The sequence below is a fragment of the Oryctolagus cuniculus genome, chromosome 15 (assembly GCF_964237555.1).
Source record: "Oryctolagus cuniculus chromosome 15, mOryCun1.1, whole genome shotgun sequence".
Lineage (NCBI taxonomy): Eukaryota > Metazoa > Chordata > Mammalia > Lagomorpha > Leporidae > Oryctolagus > Oryctolagus cuniculus.
In genome coordinates, this window is record NC_091446.1 from 12,451,704 (window position 1) to 12,470,301 (window position 18,598).

Genomic DNA, 18,598 nt, shown 5'->3' on the forward strand with positions numbered 1-18,598 from the left:
CAAGCCAGAGACAAATGGCATCTTACAGGGAAATGCACCTTCCACATCTGTGGTGCTGTCTGTAACAGGGCGGATGCCTCTTTTCTAGTGGTTAAGCAACACCTCCACCTGCCTCTCTGTCTCCTCAGAGGAAGCACAGCCTATGAGCATCGCACAAATGCCAACGAGTTTGCCCCATCTAACTCATCTTCAAAATGAACCATTGAGGGGCTGGCGCTGTGGCTTAGCAGGTAAAGCCATGGCCTGCAGCGCCGGCATCCCCTATGGCTGCTGGTTCAAGTCCTGTCTGCTCCTCTTCTAATCCAGCTCCTTGCTAATGCACCTGGGAAAGCAGCAGAAGATGGCTCAAGTACTTGGACCCCTGTACCCACGTAGGAGACCTGGAAGAAGCTCCGGGCTCCTGGCTTCAGTTTGGCCCAGGTTTGGACACTGTTGCCATTTGGGGAGTGAACCAGTGGAGGAAAGACCTCTGTCTCTCCCTCTTTCTGTGTCTCCCTCTCTCTGTGTGAGTCTGCCTTTCAAATAAATAAAATAAATCTCAATAAACAAATAAATAAACCATTGAGAACACTCAGTAATCTGGCCACCGCATGTTCATTTCTACTATTTTCTAACAGTTTCAAATCTTCATGGCAAACAATTTTAATCAGAATAGTGTAGCTCTGAGTGTCCCTGGACGCACGTTGGATTTTCTTATTCAATCACTGAATAAGATCCCCCAGGGAAAAAAAAATGGAATCACACGGCGCTCGCGGGAGCCCTGCAGAATCCTGGCAGAGCAGTGGTAAGGTGGTCCTGGGCCACGGCTCACATACAGAATGTACTTGTGAAAACAAAGGCGTTCGGCCTGTGCTCAGCCCCACTGTGTGCCCTGGGATAGAAGAGGCGGTCGTGTTTGTGAACCACCGCCACCATCCCCTAAGTTGCTGTCCGCAACCCAGAGGCCAGGAGCTGAAATAATCTTTGAGTAGCACCTGATGGACAAACCCAGTGTCTTGGAGCCGACAAGCCGTCGGTCTTTGGCTCACATGTGTTTGTACACTCTTATCTCTATTTCTGATGCAGTTGAGACCTCAGGCTATTTTTAAAGACTTGAACATAAGAGAAAAACTTTCCAGTGGGGGGTGGGGGAAGACCACAGCTCTATTTGCAGTGGTAATGTCTTATTTTTGCGTCAGATATGCTAAGAGAAGCAGCCAAGTGCTGTCTTCCTCGGAGGTGGTACAGGATGGTGGGGGAAACAGAACTCAACAGAGACTGAGAGTCAGGCAGTGGCAAGCCAGGTAGCCAGCGGGGCATCAGACGTCTCACCAGATCCCCTCACAAGGCCTGGTTTGAATTCTGACTTGGATGAGTTTTCTGTCTCTTTGAGCTTCCAGTTCAAAATGAGGATAATAACAATATAACGGTGCTGTGTTTATTTCAAAGGCTAGTGGAGTGGGAGCAGAAACATAAAGTTCTTGCTTGTGTCCAATCACTGCTTTCAGCATTGTTTGAGGGGTCAAATCTACTTTTCTCATCTGAGCGCTAAAACCCTTATAATTTCTTGCTCCTCTGTGAACAGAACTGAGATCAGAAACCGGTTTCTCTCCCAAGAGCCAATGATCCTGAGATCAAGCAAAACAACCTGACTACGTGGTCCAGAAAGAAGCCGTTTTGAGAGAGAACACTATACATCAGTTCTGAGCCGGAAGTGTCAAGGAAGCGGCTCATTGGTTAAGACTATCTACTCTCAAAGGTTTCCATTGGAGACCTTGGCCTTGCTCTGCATTTATCCTGAGCCATTATGTCACACACGGACCCATCACCACCAGCGATGCCCGCCCTGCCTTGCAATTGCCACGTTAAAATCATCGCTTCCCCTTCCCCATCTGAGGCACCATTAAAGCCCTGTAAAGAGAGATGTTCTCTCTTACTGCAGGCGAACTGACCGTATTCTCTTGACTCCATCAATGTTTCTGTTTTTTTTTTTTTTTTTTTTTTTTTTAAAGATCTACCCATCTGTCTGAAAGGCAGAGCTAAGGAGGGAGAGAAAGAGACAGAGCAGAGCAGAGAGATATCTTCCAACTGCTAGTTCACTCCCCAAATGACAGCCACGACCACGGCCAGGCCCGGTGGAAGTCAGGAGCTTGGAACTCCATCCGGGTCTCCCATGCAGGAGGCAGGGGCCCAAGTACTCAGGCCGTCCTCTGAAGTCCCCCACACGCAGGCATATTAGCAAAGAGCTGGATCAGAGATGGAGAAGCCAGGACTCCCACTGGCACCCATATGGGATACCAGCATCACAGGTGGAAGCTTAACCCACTACTTCATGTCAGCCACTCTCTGGGGCTTTTTTTTAAGAGGGTGAATGGTTGGCATATCCCTAGACATCTTCAGTAGGTTTTACAGTATCATTAGCGCATTGGAATTAAAGCATACATGGGGGCAAGCATTTGGCCTACCAGTTACGACATAGCTTAGGATGCCAGCACCCTGTAACTGAGTACCTGGGCTCAGTATCTTTCTCCAGCTTTCTGCTAATGTGGACTGCAGGGAACAGCAGTGATGACTCAGGTGATAGGCTTCCTACCACCCACATGGGAGAACTGGATTGAGTTCTAGGCTCCCAACTCCAGCACTATGGCCATCACGGGCATCTGTGGAGTGAACCAGTAGGCGGGATCTCCCCCAACCCACCGTCACCTGTCTCTCTGTCTCTCTGTCTCTCAAGTGAAAGTAAAAATAGCACATTTCAATTTATATCCTCCTCAAAGTACCCACCCAGCCTTACCAAGGGCGGTGGGATGGGGCAACAGCGTGGCCCTCTGAGACGCAGGTGGGGCAGGGCAGGGGGAGGAGCATGATTTGAGAGTCGCCCCTTCCAAGCCCAGCAGCTCTGGGAGGAAGGCTCTTCCTGGGTAACTGGTCACCGCTCAGCAGGACAGGAGGGCTCTTTGTCATTTTGCCGCTCCGGCAGGTTCCATGGGTCTCTGTGTCCAGCAACATGGCATCCCCTGTGCAGGTGGCGGGTGGACACGGCTTTCTCTGGACAGAGCTGCACTCTGCTACCTCGCCATTGTCCATGTCCCACTCCTCTGGGGTTGCTGTCTCCATCCGTTCTTGCCCCCCGAGTACTTTCTTGGAGCAGTGCTGCCGCATTCTTATAAAGGTTGTGCAGGAACCACTGAGAAGGGGAGAGTAATGGCAGAACATTGCAAGGAGAAGTAAACATCACTAAACTACGTGGCACGGAGACAGCACCTAGTCATTGTCTTTCTTCTCCGTCATGTGCAGTGCACTGTGTCGGTGATACTATCTTTGTAACAAGGGAGATATGAGAATAGCATGTAAATGCACTATTTTTAAAAATATAAGAAAAGGTTCACAAACATTTATACTTCAAAATCAGAAACGAACCAACGGTGATTTCATTAAACTACAAACAAGCATATATTTACCATTAAGCCTTTAAAAATCCTAGTCAAGAGCAATCAGGAACACCATGTCGATGCCAGAGTGACACTCCGTTTTGACTTTTTTGTTGTTGTTACCTCTTCATAAATAATCTTTAATTCAGTGTCTTAAAAATAGACGCTTCATTGTTGATATGAGGACTCTCTTCAAGGTGTGAAATTAACAGGCACCAACACAGAAGAAGAGACCGTCTTCTCTTAACATTTTCCATGACATGTCTTAAAGCCTATTAGGATTTGGGGGAGATCCAAAGAGCAGAGTGAGAAATATTTATAGCATATGAGTGTAATAAAAAGTGTAATCATGAACTAACAATACATTAAACTAGTAGGACACAGTTTACATTAGATCACAGGAATGAATATCAAAAATACAGGCAATATTTTTGAAAAAACAACCAGCAGTGAAAAATTTATTTATAATACAAACCAGACTCTCCGAAATAATTTGTGGTTTATTTAATTCTTACCGTTCATTCTGTGTTCTTTTGAATAAGCTGAAGGAAGGCACCCGAGTAACTATCTCAGCTGGTTTTGATTTTGATTTTGAATTTTCAGTGAGATGAAAACTCGAGTCTGTGTAACACAAAGAGATGGCATGTCACTTCTAGAAACTCAGATTCCCCCCTCAATGTAGATACCTACTCAAAAGAAATGTATTAGAATAAATTACTTTATTTCCAAATTGTCTCATTATTTCTGGACAAACAATAATTGCATATAAATTCTGAATAAAGGAATATCACATTGCATCTTATGTGTTCTGCAATATGCACTCGTAGAAAATCATTACAGTAACAAAACCAGCTGCATGTAATAGAAAGCAAATGATTTACAATGTTACTATGAGAAACTACTTTATTTCATATTATCATAAAAAGAACAGAGCTGAATATTTGCATGACAAACAGAAGAATGCAGAAATTCCAAGTGCAACTCAGTTGTGTTTTCTTTCTTTTTTTATTTTTTGTAAAATCGGTTTTAATGCTGGAAGGTGATCTGAAAAGCCTATTCTAGAAAACACTGGCAATTATAATTTGCAAAGTCTTTATGTGTCTAACAATTACAAGGGAAAGATCTACAAATATTAATAGAATATAGAAGGAAATACTTGGAGTAGTATGTGCTTATATCATAAATATCAATATCACAAGGGCTTACATTTCGATATTTGAACATTTTATTTCATTTAGACTAAGTAGAATGCATTTGAGTTCCTAAATGAAGCTTGACCTTGAAATGTGAACCACACCAAAAGCCTTCCATGTCTGTGCTCTCATGTTTTATGTGTCAGTCATCACATCTGTCTACCAACAGCCCAGGCAGAGAGACCCGGGCCCACTCCCGCCCCCACCGTAGGGGGAACCCTGTGCCGACTCGGAGTCCAGCTCTCCCCTCCGCCCAGCCATAGCTGCAGGTGGCGGAGACAGAACCACCGTGCACAGCCGCCGCAAGAAAAATTGACTGAGGGAAGTCAGACGGCCTCTCTCTTGGCTACGGGAGGTGAAGCCTAAAGCCAGTGCCACAAGGAGTCCTGGCAAGGAGAAGGAGCAGATGTCTGCTCCATGTAGATGCCTACTCGAAAGAAGGAGTGGGAGAGGGGCATCATGAGGAAGCAGAAGACGTTAGGCCTAGTGCTTACGATGCTATTGAGATGTGCATCTCCTTGACCGGAGTGCCTGCGTCATACCTGCCTCTGGCCCCAGACTCCAGCTTCTCGCTAGCATGGACCCTGGGAGGCAGTGAGGGCTCAAGTCACTGGGTTCCTGTCCCCCACGTGGGACACCCAGATTGAGTTCCCTGACCTTGGCTCAGGCCCCTGTCAACTGCCAGCCGTTGTGGGCATCTGGGAAGTGAACCAGTGGTGAGGAGTTCTCGCTGTCTGTCTCTCTGCCTCTCAAGTAAATAAATAAATAAAATCTAAAGACTGTCCTTAAAAAGAAAATAAAGATGAGGAAGCTGACGGGGCAGAGGCGAGAGCCAGGACGTGCGGCCCCAGGTCACGGGGCGCAGGCAGGCGGCACGAGGCAGCCGAAGGTGCTGAGGCTGGCAGGAGTCCCTCCCGATGGCAGGTCCCCGACCTCAGCCCTGGCTCCAGGAGGCCTCGCCCGGGAGTGGCTCCCTGTGCCACTCCATGCTCTGATTGTGCCTCTCAGACCTCGATATGATAAAAACACGCCAACCAAATTAGCTACTGAAGATATCAACTGAATACATGGGTATGAAACCACACCTATCAAGTGTATATAGCCCATATATAACTTACTAATTAGTGTATGGTATTATGGATTATATAGTTATATATTGTGTATTTCCAAATTATATTTATTATACAACAACATACTATGTAATACTTATATAACACTAAAACTTAGGAATTATATGTAGTATATATGCCATATATTTATATATCAGGCTTATAAAATTGTAGGCTTTTATATATGCTATATAAAAACTAGAGAAAGTTTCCAGGACTCAAACATTCATGTTTGAAATCCAAGCTCCAAGTTTTTGCAAGGGCTACCAAATTAGAATTCTCTTTAGTGGTCATGCTCTTTAGAGAAACAGCTAATTTAAGTTACCTAATAAATTTTATGGTGGGTGCAGTGGATGAATATAAAACATATTTTAAACATAATTGAAAAAATATACAAAATGAACACAGTCAACCGGCTCTTGGCTTATGTCTTCCTTGCTTATCACCATCTGTCGTAATGACACTAGACTACAATACCCCAAATATTACAGTAGAGTGGGCCAGCATGCTGAACCTTTGAGTCCTTCTAACACATTCTTGCCTCATGAATTTCAACATCACTTTTGCATGGTGGATGAAAACTATTAGGTGATCAGCAATGTCAAGTGCTGCTGATTGACCAGATAAAGGCTGAAACGGGCACCCTGGCAATATAGAGATGAAGAGGAGAAAAGAGAACTGTGATTGGAGTGTGTCCAAGAGAAAATGGCAAAGAGAGTGGGCAGGTATGGACAAAACTTGCAAGAAGCTTTTCTCCAAAAAGCAGCAGAGGGGATGTTTGCTCAAGCATGCTTTTTCCTTTTTTTTTTTTTTTTAATACGAGGACTATTAGAGAATATTTGTAGATTGGTGCGATTGATCGGGCAGAGAAGACAGATGGAGATGCACAAGGGGGAAGAGATAAAGCCAGATGCAAAGTCCTTGAGAAGGCAAAATCAGGTGAGGTCTCTCACCTGGGTGCGGTGGAATGAGAAGGCCATGCCAAGATGGCCGCTGGCACCAGAGTCTGCCTGGCAAGAGGCTGTGATTGGATGGTTTCGGAAACCACATGACAACGGAGTCTGCGCTGTCCTCAGATGGGAGCACTGAAGGTGAACCACTCCCTGCAACAGGACAGAGAGCGCTGGGGCAACTTGTGAACTTTTTATTAATGCATCCAAAATTTGCATTAATTTTGCAAGCAGCCACTCTGCCGTATCGATTTCCCCTACAGTGAGAATCACCCCAGCTCCAGCCTGCTTTGGTGGCTCGCCTAATCCTCAGCAGTTCATTGTTAGGACCAGGTCCATTGGAGATATCACTTTGGTTTATGTTAATAAGTATATAACAGTTAGCCAGATGTTCCACCCCTGCTGACAGGATGGGGAACCCAAGACCCTCTCCCTACATCTCGGTTGGCCCCTCAAGTCCCTGGGCTCTGGCCATCACCCACTTGGCTTACAATGATTCATCCCTTGTAGCAGTGTAATGTTTCTCTCTTTTTTAAGACTTATTTATTTATTTGAAAGGCAAAGTTACAGAGAGAGGCGAGAAAGAGAGAGATCTTCCATTCACTGGTCCATTCCCCCAAAGGACCACAATGGCCAGAGCCAGGAATTCCACCCAGATCTCCCACTTGAGTCCATGGGCCCAAGCCCTTGGGCCATGTTCCACTGCTTTCCCACGTTAGCAGGGATCTGGATGGGAAGAGGAGCAACCAGGACTAGAACTGGCGCCCATATGGGATGCTGGTGTCACAGGCAGTGGCTTATCCTGCTATGCCACAACCCTGGCCCCAGGTACAATATTTCAGGCCACACAGTCGAGTGACAGGGAAGCTGTATAAGTCTGTTTTCCTGTTACTCTACATAATCTCTATTTTGATTGCCTTTTTTTTTTTTTTACTGCTATAAAAGTTTATCTGGAAACTGTCATCTGGATAAATGCAATCATTTCAGGTTTTAAACACAGCTGGGAACTCCTGCCTCCCCATCTTTCTCTCTCTGAAAGGGTGAGACTGAAGTTTGAGGCCTCAGGGCAAAACCCCAGGCAGGTCAATGGCTGTCAGCCTGGATTCCCCTGGCATCTAGGCGTGCGAATCACTGGGTGTGGAGCCCACCACCGTCAGTCTCTGCTCTTTGATCCCTGTACTGAATCTTCCCAGGCCTGGTCTGGAGGACCCTGTGGGCCCATCAGGCCTCTCTGGGAGGGGGAGGGGGGGCATTTTCACACCTTTCAGGAGGAGATGACATTTGCAGACGATCTCTGGGGCCTGGAGGCTCAGGGCTTGCCTCAACTCTTCTCTACTGAGACTCCCTCCTCCCTGCTACTCCACTGCTACTGCTGCTTCTCCAAGCCAACCAGGCAAATGGGATTGGGGAACTCTGCTCCCTTTCCAGGTCCTCCCTGGGAAACAAGGCACAAGTGCTCTCGCACCCCCACGTTTCTCCAGAGCTGCGCTCATCAGTTTGCTCGGTATCCATGTTCAGCTCTCTGTCCTAGGAGAGCGGAGGAGTCCTGGAGACATTCCGCTTGTCCAGCCTTTTCAACCTTCTGTCCAGATCTCCCCTGCTCTTCCCTCTACCCAACGCAATCTGTGTCTTGTCCTACTCTTTCATCAGTCCCACTTCTGCATCTGCTTGGGCTTTTGTACCCTCTTCCTCGACTGTTTGCTCTGCAGTGGGAAAGCTGAGAGCCGACTCTCTCTCATGCCTTCATCTCATTCTCTGGAGCAGTGGGCCTGGCTCTCCTGGCTGCTGCCTCAAACCAGGGGGAGGTCACAAGGGGACCAGCAATTACGAGGACTGAGCACCACCTAGGCCATTACCAAGGTATTAGCAACCTTACGAGCTAGTTAAGGCATGTTTTTCCAAGAAGGCATTGAGTCTGCCATTCCACAATAAATTAGAATTTAGCCTCACTTAATGCAGCACATTATTTCTGCTCTGCACAGTTTTGGCCCTACATGTATTTATCCACTTAACTATCAAGTTCTCATTGATCTTTCACGTGTGCCTTACTCTGTAAAGTTATATTTGATTGAACGTAGCGCGGATGAAGGTAACTAGAATTTTCCTGTGTTTAACTCTGTTCCAGCTCTTAGCATCTGAAGCAAATTGATGCTGAGGAGAAAGTGCGGATGCTGACGTGTGTACATTCAGCAGGCTCCAGCCTGACACCAGATACAATTTCATATCTGTAAAAAATGCTTTCGCATACGTTACTGTGTTTTATTCCCCAGCAAATGTTGGACGTAGGTGGAGTCAATGTTGGATATTGGCTTCCTGAATGAAAACCCAGCATCTTCCACAAGGGACAGACTGTTAGCGCTTTGTGCTTTGAGTTCCGTGACGTCCCAGCTGACTTTTTTTCCCCGAATGGGGTTTGTCAACCTGTTTCCACCCTACTGCAGTGTGCAAATGCCAAAACACCTTACGGGCTGCTACTTCCCTGCGTCTGCCCTGAGCTGCCAAACAGATCGATTATCTTTTGCTGGTCTCTCTGCTCTCACTCAAGCAGTGCTAGGCCCTGGCATCTTGTCAAGGACGCTCTGATGAGTGCTTCAAACCTATCGAAGGGCAAGAGCTGTTCACAGGAGCTGAAGGATGTGCTGTGCAGGTGTCCTGCACACCCCAGCCCTGTGAGCAGAGCCCCAGAGTGCCCTGCACACTCTCATCGCAGAGAGTGGTGATGTTTGTGTTGGCTGCAGCTTCAGACTACATGAGATAGTGACATTAGTGAATTGAGCACCTAGTAGGTGATCAGCAAATGTTAGCTAGTATGATTATTAAAATAGAGTAAACAGACTTAGAGTAGCAAATGGGGGTTAGAAAACAATAGTTAGCAGAATGTTTGCTAAGACATTGGCTAAAGGAAGCCACACGTTTTTGGAACCATCAATGGTCTCCTATCTGAAATTCTAGTATCTTAAAATATTATCTGGTACACAATCTAATACTTAATTTTTTAAAATTCAGCTACATACTTGTCTACATGAATCTCAAAATCCTCTTTTTTTGCACCAATAAACTTATCTTTTAATTTCATTTTCCATGAATTTCTGAAGTATCCTCATACTGAGACAGAAGAGAGTTCTCATTTTTCTTACTCAAGAATCTGATTATTAATAATTCTCATAAAGGTTAATCTGATTAATTCTTATGAAGTTGCTAAAATAACATCTAGAAAGTCATTATTCAACTTTTTTAGAGAGGTTTGAAACATTATTGAGTTTTACTTTTTTGCTTGGAAAAAGGATGTCCACAAATGCTGGGCTTGGGTAGAAACAGAACTAACTCAGGCTGTCTGTGTGCTGGCTCCCACCTGCTGGGTGGAAGGTGCACCTGCTAAGGCTTGGGATCCTTGATTACTGGGTGAGGAACGGGGCAGAACAACGCCTGCCTCGCCTTTGCCCTCGGGGAGGAAGAAGGCAGCTGCGCAGAGAAGCAGCATCACGTCACCAAGAGGGCAGCAACAGCATCCTCTGAGCCCTTCTCATCTGTCAGGTCCCACTTGTGCCTTTACTGGATTCTCTGATTTAATCTTCCCAATAACCCATTATACAGATGAAGAAGCGTCAAACGCAGAGGAGTTTCTTGGCTTGGCCAGTGCTACTCTGTAGTTATGTCCAGGGACAGAACCTACCAGAGAATGAACAGTCCACAGAGCCCACAGAGTAAGTTACCACTATCCACGGAAGTTTGGGATAAATTTTGTTTTGGAATGTTAGATGTCCGTGATTCCAGAGGTATCTAAAATGTGAGACTTTATTCTTTTTTTTTTTAACTTTTATTTAATGAATATGAATTTCCAAAGTACAACTTATGGATTACAATGGCTTCCCCCCCATACCGTCCCTCCCACCCACAACCCTCCCACCTCCCACTCCCTTTCCCCTTCCATTCACATCAAGATCCATTTTCAATTATCTTAGCATACAGAAGATCAGCCTAGCACACATTAAGTAAGGATTTCAACAGTTTGCTCCCACACAGAAACATAAAGTGAAAAATAATAGATGATTTTTTTAAATGATGATGAAATCAGATCAGACCTATTGTCATGTTTAATCCCAGTGAGAGTCAAGTTGGGAATTGATATTTTTTTTTTTACAGAAGATCAGTTTAGTATGCATTAAGTAAAGATTTCAACAGTCTGCACCCCCATAGAAACACAAAGTGAAATATGTTGTTTGAGTACTCGTTATAGCATTAAATCCCAATGTACAGCACATTAAGGACAGAGATCCTACATGAGGAGTAAGTGCACAGTGACTCCTGTTGTTGACTTTACCAATTGACACTCCTGTCTATGGCATCATTAATCTCCCTATGCTCCAGTCATGAGTTTCCAAGGCTATGGAAGCCCTCTGAGTTCTCCGACTCTTATCTTGTTTAGACAAGGTCATAGTCAAAGGGGAAGTTCTCTCCTCCCTTCAGAGGAAGGTACCTCCTTCTTTGAAGACCTGTTCTTTCCACTGGGATCTCACTCACAGAGATCTTTTGCCAGAGTGTCTTGGCTTTCCATGCCTGAAATACTCTCATGGGCTTTTCAGCCAGATCCGAATGCCTTTAGGGCTGATTCTGAGGCCAGAGTGCTATTTAGGACATCTGCCATTCTATGAGTCTGCTGAGTATCTCACTTCCCATGTTGGATCACTCTCCCCTTTATTTATTCTATTGGTTAGTGTTAGCAGGTACTAGACTTGTTTATGTGCTCCCTTTGACTCTTAGTCCTTTCATTATGATCAATTGTGAACTGAAATGGATCACTTGGAATAGTGAGATGGCATTGGTACATGCCACCTTGATGGGATTGAATTGGAATCCCCTGGTATGTTTCTAACTCTACCATTTGGGGCAAGTCAGCTTGAGCATGTCCCAAATTATACCTCTCTTCCCTCTCTTATTCCCACTCTTATGTAAAACGTGAGACTTTACTTTTACAAAGCTAACTCGTTCCAGTCCTTTCCAGTATCTGATTAGACGGGAAAGGAAAACAAAAGCCCTCAAAATGACAAAGGTTTAGGGCAAACCTTACCTTAGAAATTCACGCAATGCATTTCATACTTGGGTTAGGACTTTTGGAAAAATTCCCTTCATTTTTCTTTAGAGGGGCCGGCACTGTTGCGCAGCAGGTTAAGCTGCTGTCTGTGGCACCGGCATCCCATGTGGGTGCCAATTCAAGTCCCGGCTGCTCCACTTCTGAGTCAGCTCCCTCCTAGCATGCCTGAGAAAGCAGCAGATGGTCCAAGTGCTTGGGCCCATTGCACCCACATGGGAGACCCACATGAAACTCCCGGCTTGGGCCTACCCCAGCACTGGCAGTTGTGGCCTTTTGGGGAATAATCCAGGGTATGGAAGACCTGTCTGTCTCTTCTTCTCTCTCTGCAATTCTGACTTTCAAATAGACAAATAAAATCTTTAAATTTTTTTTTTCTTTAGACCTCAGGTTACATGTATGAATCACACAACCTATATACCCTTTCCTCCTGCCTAAATTTGATAAATAACCATAGTAAAACACCATTGATAATTGACTTGAATATACTGGGAAGCATCCTGGATAGTCTAAGATCCAAGCTTGGAGATAAATTTAAAATTCATTTTTTAGAAAATTCAATTATTGATTTGAAAGGCAGAGTTACAGAGGCAGAGGCAGAGGCAGAGAAAGAGAGAGAGAGGTCTTCCATCTACTGGTTCACTCCCCAGATGGCTGCAACAGCTGGAGCTGGACTGATCTGAAGCCAGGAACTTCTTCTAGGTCTCCCACAGGGGTGCAGGGACCCAAGCACTTGGGTCATCCTCTGTTACTTTTGAAGGTGTGTTAGCAAGGAGCTGGATCGGAAGTGGAACAGCCAGAACTCGAACTGGCACCTATATGGGATGCCGGCACTGCAGGCAGCAGCTTTATGCCACAGTGCCAGCCCCTAAAATTCACTGTTTTATGGAAGAAGAATGTAAGTTGTTCAAGGTCATACATAGTATTTGTTGAATGAGCCAGATTATTTCTCTTAGTTCAATACTCTTTCCATTACACTACTGAAGTTCCTGGAAGATGGCATTTCTTTTGGGTCTACATGGGCAAACAAAGTTCTGTGCTTAATTTTGGCTATGCAAAGCACCCATAATTATTCCAATGATGGTCATTACATGGAGCTGCAATAGTCCTTTTGCTGTGTGATAAGCTATCGGTGCTCCGAAGGTGACTTCCCCAGAAGGAGGTTAAGATAAACACACAGTTCTAAGTGAAAAATATTTGTATTATCAGCTATTCAAGTGGACCAAAACATTGTTCATACCAGTCGAGAATTGCTTCAGGAGAAAAGGTTAAAAATCTGGTCCTGGAATAAAAAGCATTAGACCCATCCTTGAAAACGCCATTTCCCCACCCTGGGTTTTATATCAAACACACAAAACACAACTAAAGTATGGCGAAAGTCGCGAGTAATTCGTTAGTCCTTTGTTTTGTGTAACATGGCTCAAATACCTGGAACGGGGCGTTCCAGATCTCACGTGGAGGGGAGCCATGCCCTTAGATGGCTCTGCCAGCTCTCCACAGAGGACGTGTTCCAGAAAGTACTCTAGAAATAGTATACATTCCAGAAATATTATAAACTTAATCCTTTATTTTTTTTTAAGATTTCCTGTCTTGGATTTTAACTGAACGTGAAATAAGCAGATCTTTACAAAATACCAGGATAAGCTTATGTAACTCTGGTAATCGTTTATTAACGATCAGACTCCTCCAGTCCTTGTTAACCTTCACTGAAATCCAGAAAGAATCGTGATGATGAGGCAATTAAAATTAGAAGACGCACAGCGATGTGTTCACAGGATCTTTCCCTGAAAGCAAGCGTCTTTGCCTTCCGTTCTACAACAGGAGGACTCGGAGAATTCTGGAGCTGGAAGGGGTTTCGGAGGCGTAGACAGAGAGGGCTTGGCCTGTCTCCAGGTCCTGACTTTGGAGAATCGGATTAGAACTCAGGTCTTCTGATGCTCAGAAGGTTTTCCACAGTATCACCAACTCCCCATCATTTCATTGTCAAAGAGCAAAAGAGGTATGGGTATAAAAAAGGAAAAAAGCTGGCGCCGCGGCTCACTTGGCTAATCCTCCGCCTGCGGCGCCAGCACCCAGGGTTCTAGTCCTGGTCAGGGCGCCGGATTCTGTCCCGGTTGCCCCTCTTCCAGGCCAGCTCTCTGTTGTGGCCCGGGAAGGCAGTGGAGGATGGCCCAAGTGCTTGGGCCCTGCACCTGCATGGGAGACCAGGAGGAAACACCTGGCTCCTGGCTTCGGATCGGTGCAGCACCGGCCGTGGCGGCCATTTGGGGGGTGAACCAACGGAAGGAAGACCTTTCTCTCTGTCTCTCTCTCTCACTGTCTAACTCTGCCTGTCAAAAAAAAATTGAAAAAAAGCAAGAAAGCAAGAAAGAAAAGAAAAAAGGAAGGAAGGAAGGAGGGAGGGAGGAAAGGAGGGAGGGAAGGAAGGAAGGAAGGAAGGAAGGAAGGAAGGAAGGAAGGAAGGAAGGAAGGAAGGAACCCATGCACATGTGCTCAGGAGACGTAAACAGATGTCTGTGCTGTGTTGTTAATGGGAGCTTAAACACAGAAACAACGGAGGGAAGAGGGTCAAACGGGCCTCCTTCATTTCATCCAATGAGAACATCCAGTCGCGCTCTATGCGTCAGTATGCACTGATTTTGTTGAAGGAACGGAAACCCTACAACGTAATAGTATGATGCCACGAAGAGGAAATGGACAGCAGCCCCGGTGAGCCTTCTTCCCCGCAGGTATGTACTCTGCTCCATAAATCCTCACCCTCCTGAGCATGTCTCCACGGTTCAAACCACTGCATACAGTATGACTGGAAGCTACGTTCATTGCTACAAGTGACAAGTGCAAGGCTTTTCAGAACCACTTACATGGCACGTGCCTTTCCTCACGCAGGCTCTATTAATAAGTTATATTCACTTCCTGTCGGGGATCACTAATGACTTTCATTTGAGAGATGGCTCTCAGGACATCTTCAAGATTTTTTTTTTCTACTCGATTAGAAGATCTTTCATTAATAAGTCACATAAATAAGGGAACCTGCCTTAGTTTATGGACCGGATTCAATTAGATAATTATAATGCAGTCTGCTTGTGTTGCGGATGTACTGGAGTTACGAAAGCATGGAGGATGCCTCCGTGGCTGCTACTGTAGACTCTAATTTTACAGAGGCCCAGAGAAGAAATCACTTCCCTACAGATGCCTGGGTAGATCAGGGCAGCCTGGGATCAGGCCCCAGTCTGCTGGTAAGAGCTGTTTTCACTGCATATTACATGCTTCTCCTGCATCGCAGACTGTGTGCCAACAGTCAGTCCAGTGAGGAAATAAACACGAATCACCAGTCCCCCTCCTCACTAGTCAGTTGCTATTACAACTTTCTGTTTTTAAAGATTTATTTGTTTGAAAGGCAGAGATACGGATAGAGAAGGAGGGAATGGGGGAAGGAGAGAGGAGAGAGAGAGAGAGAGAGAATATGAATCTTCCATCTGCTGGTTTACTTCTCAAGTGACTGCAAAGCCCAGGGCTGGGCCAGGCTGAAGCCCGGAGCCAGGAGCTTCATCCAGGTCTCCCACGTGGGTGCAGGGGCCCAAACACTTGGGCCATATTCCACTGCTCTCCCAGGCACATTAGCAGGGAGCAAGATGGGAAGTGGAGCAGCCGGGACTTGAACCTGTACCCACATAGGATGCCAGCACTGTAGGCAGAGGCTTAACTTTCTATGCCACAGTGCCAGCCCCTGTTATTACAACTTCAGATCAATTTTCCAAATACTTTTTTTTTTTTTTTGACAGGCTGAGTAGTTAGTGAGAGAGAGAGAGAGAGACAGAGAGAAAGGTCTTCCTTCCGTTGGTTCACCCCCCAAATGGCTGCTACTGCCAGCTTGCTGCGCTGATCCGAAGGCAGGAGCCAGGTGCTTCTCCTGGTCTCCCATGCGGGTGCAGGGCCCAAGCACTTGGGCCATCCTCCACTGCTTTCCCGGGCCACAGGAGAGAGCTGGACTGGAAGAGGAACAACTGGGACAGAATCTGGCGCCCCGACCGGGACCAGACCCGGGGTGCCGGCACCGCAGGCGGAGGATTAGCCAAGTGAGCCACGGTGCCGGCCCTAAATACGGTTTTACTTCTGATTGGTCATGTGGAAATTGGTCTATCATCCATGTAGCTTTCTTCTTCTTCTTCTTCTTCTTCTTCTTTTTTTTTTTTTAAAGGCAGAGTGGACAGTGAGAGAGACAGAGAGAAAGGTCTTCCTTTTGCTGTTGGTTCACCCTCCAATGGCCGCCGCGGCCGGCGCGCTGCAGCCGGCATACTGCGTTGATCCGAAGGCAGGAGCCAGGTGCTTCTCCTGGTCTCCCATGGGGTGCAGGGCCCAAGTACTTGGGGCATCCTCCACTGCACTCCCGGACCATAGGAGAGAGCTGGCCTGGAAGAGGGGCAACCGGGACAGAATCCGGCGCCCTGACCGGGACTAGAACCCGGTGTGCTGGCGCCGCTAGGCGGAGGATTAGCCTGTTGAGCTGCGGCGCCAGACTAATCCATGTAGCTTTAACGTAACTCAGAGGCTCTGCTCTATGTGTTCCTGTGTGAATTTTATACACGTTTCAGCCGTTTACATATTTAAGGGGTGTGTGTCTGAAGTCTGGAGACTGTAATGACACCTTGAGAAAGCCTCTTGTTACCCGCAGGTTTCTGAACCTCAATCTGGAAAATAATTACTACCCACTCCCTAATGTAAATGGCAGCATTAACACGCTCAGCCCAGCTGGGGGTTTAAATGTGGAGGGCATTAGAACCGCTGTACAACAGATAGTGAGATGCTGATGTCCAAAGCAAATCTTCCACCACCCTGGGACAAGGCTCGTTGCGGGACGAGTTGCAGCACTTGGGAATATTTTTATTTGTGCCATCCTCTGCTCCTGGGGTGTAAACAGTCACCATTTTAACTTTCTGGTCAAGTCTTATTCAACACAGCAGGCTTTGCAACAAGTTTAAAATTAGAATTTTCAGCACTTTCCTCCTATGAAATATATTTTTTCCCCAAGCCTTCGATTTTGGAATTGTACCAAACATTTCCGGACATATCATTAGTCATAGGATAATAATAATAATAAGAGCAGAGTTCTTTGCTTCTGGTATGTCACTCTGCTGCACGCCATTCTCCCCTCTTCACATTACTGTCCATGTAGCTCTTAAAATGAGTAAAAAGAATTTTCAAAACGCTAGGACAATAAACATTTGGGCAGAACCACTTGGGTCCCAGGTCTTGAGTAATTACCGTTATTTTTCACTGTAAATCAAGCAGATACTTGACACAGTGGACATGTCTTTACTCTCTAAATAGAATCAAAGAAAGAAACACTCTACAGGAAATTACTTCTGTTGCATAATATAATTCCAGATTCTATTTAACTCATTTGGTTTATTTATTTGCTTCCTCCTTCCGGGGGGGGGGGCAGCAAAAGCTTGCTATTTTCTTATCCTGGCTTCAAGATATTAAGTGCTAACTTCTGATGGTGCCAGTTAGCAAAGCTAAGGACTTTTGGCTCTAGCTGGGTTTTGGGAAAACTCAAAACAAACTTGAGCAGCGAGGTCAGCGATGCCAGTTGCTGAGCCTTGAGCACCCTCTGACTTGTGTTGGAGTTTGTTGCTGCATTGCTGGGAACTAGTGCTGTCAACTGCCACCCTAGATGGCTGTATTTCAGAGATGAGTGAAGCCACACATGTAAACATGTTTATAATCATTAACAAAGCTTACCAAACAATTTAAGCTCTCTAGAAACACACATCCACTAGGACAATTAATTGCCTATTGCTTATTGAAGCACAACCTTTAACAGAGCCACGAAGCCTTTAAAATGCCATTAATGAAAATTCTAAACTTAATGAAATTTGATTTCCTGATGCTTATTTTGTTTTGCTGAATTTCAGGTGTCAAGTTGTTCCTCCCTGGAGATGCTGGTGAAATTCCAACGCTGACTGTTCCAAGCTAGTCTTTAAAAAATCCTTAAGAATATCTTTCTTTAAAGCTGACACTGCCCACTCTGGGATCCAGATGCTGTGTTTGACCTACGAGGGCTCTGTGCTGCTTCCCACACGTGGCCTTTTCATACACTGGCTCCCAAAGATGGAAAAATCTGCCTCCAATGTACAAGTTTTAAACCTTGTGTGAAAATAATAACCACAGTACCTTACAGGTTGACGGCCATTCCAAGTTGAAAAAGTGGGTTCGAGGGGCAGAGGCTGTGGGGTAGCAGCTAAAGCTGCAGCCTGCAGTGCCCGCATCCCAAATGGGCGCCGGTTCCACCCAGCTCTCTGCTCCGGCCTGGGAAAGCAGCAGAAGATGGCCAAGTCCCTGGATCCGACTGGCTCGTGGCTTCAGATCGTCCCAGCTCAGGCCGTTGCGGCCATCTGGGGAGTGACCCAGCGGATGGAAGACCTCTCTCTCTCTGTGCCTCTCTCTCTGTGCCTCTCTGTAATGCTGCCTTTCAAATAAATAAATAAATCTTAAAAAACAAAAGTGGTTTCCAGTGTATCATACTGCTTGACTCTCAGAACTAGTCTTATCTAAGGGGATCATCAAGGCACGAAGAGATCCAATGAATGAGCGCTGACTGCACGCCGGCCGGTCCGGAGGAGCTGCAGGACACACGGGGCCCCCAGAGACCCTACCTGGGAAGACAGGAGAGAAAGGCCTCGGAGGTGGGGGCTCAACCCCGCTACCCGCTACCCGGGGCTGGCAAAGCTAGGAGTATCCTAACACCGCCCCCAGCTGTGTCCAAGGCCGGGTCAGGAGCCCAGCAAACCGGCGGCCGACGCCACGGGGACCCCGCTGCTCGGTGGGAACGCGGGGACCCCGGCTG

The 18,598-nt window shown here is 46.2% G+C and overlaps 1 long non-coding RNA gene across 1 annotated transcript; it reads right to left on the minus strand.

Annotated features, from left to right (window-relative positions):
* Nucleotides 1–2,699: 2,699 nt before the first annotated feature.
* Nucleotides 2,700–18,541, minus strand: LOC103351436 (uncharacterized). Its single transcript, XR_011382758.1, has 4 exons — nt 17,926–18,541; nt 3,926–4,031; nt 3,441–3,682; nt 2,700–3,166 (listed from the first exon to the last, which is right to left on the minus strand). It is a non-coding gene; the product is annotated as an uncharacterized lncRNA (long non-coding RNA).
* Between the last annotated feature and the right edge of the window lie 57 nt (nt 18,542–18,598).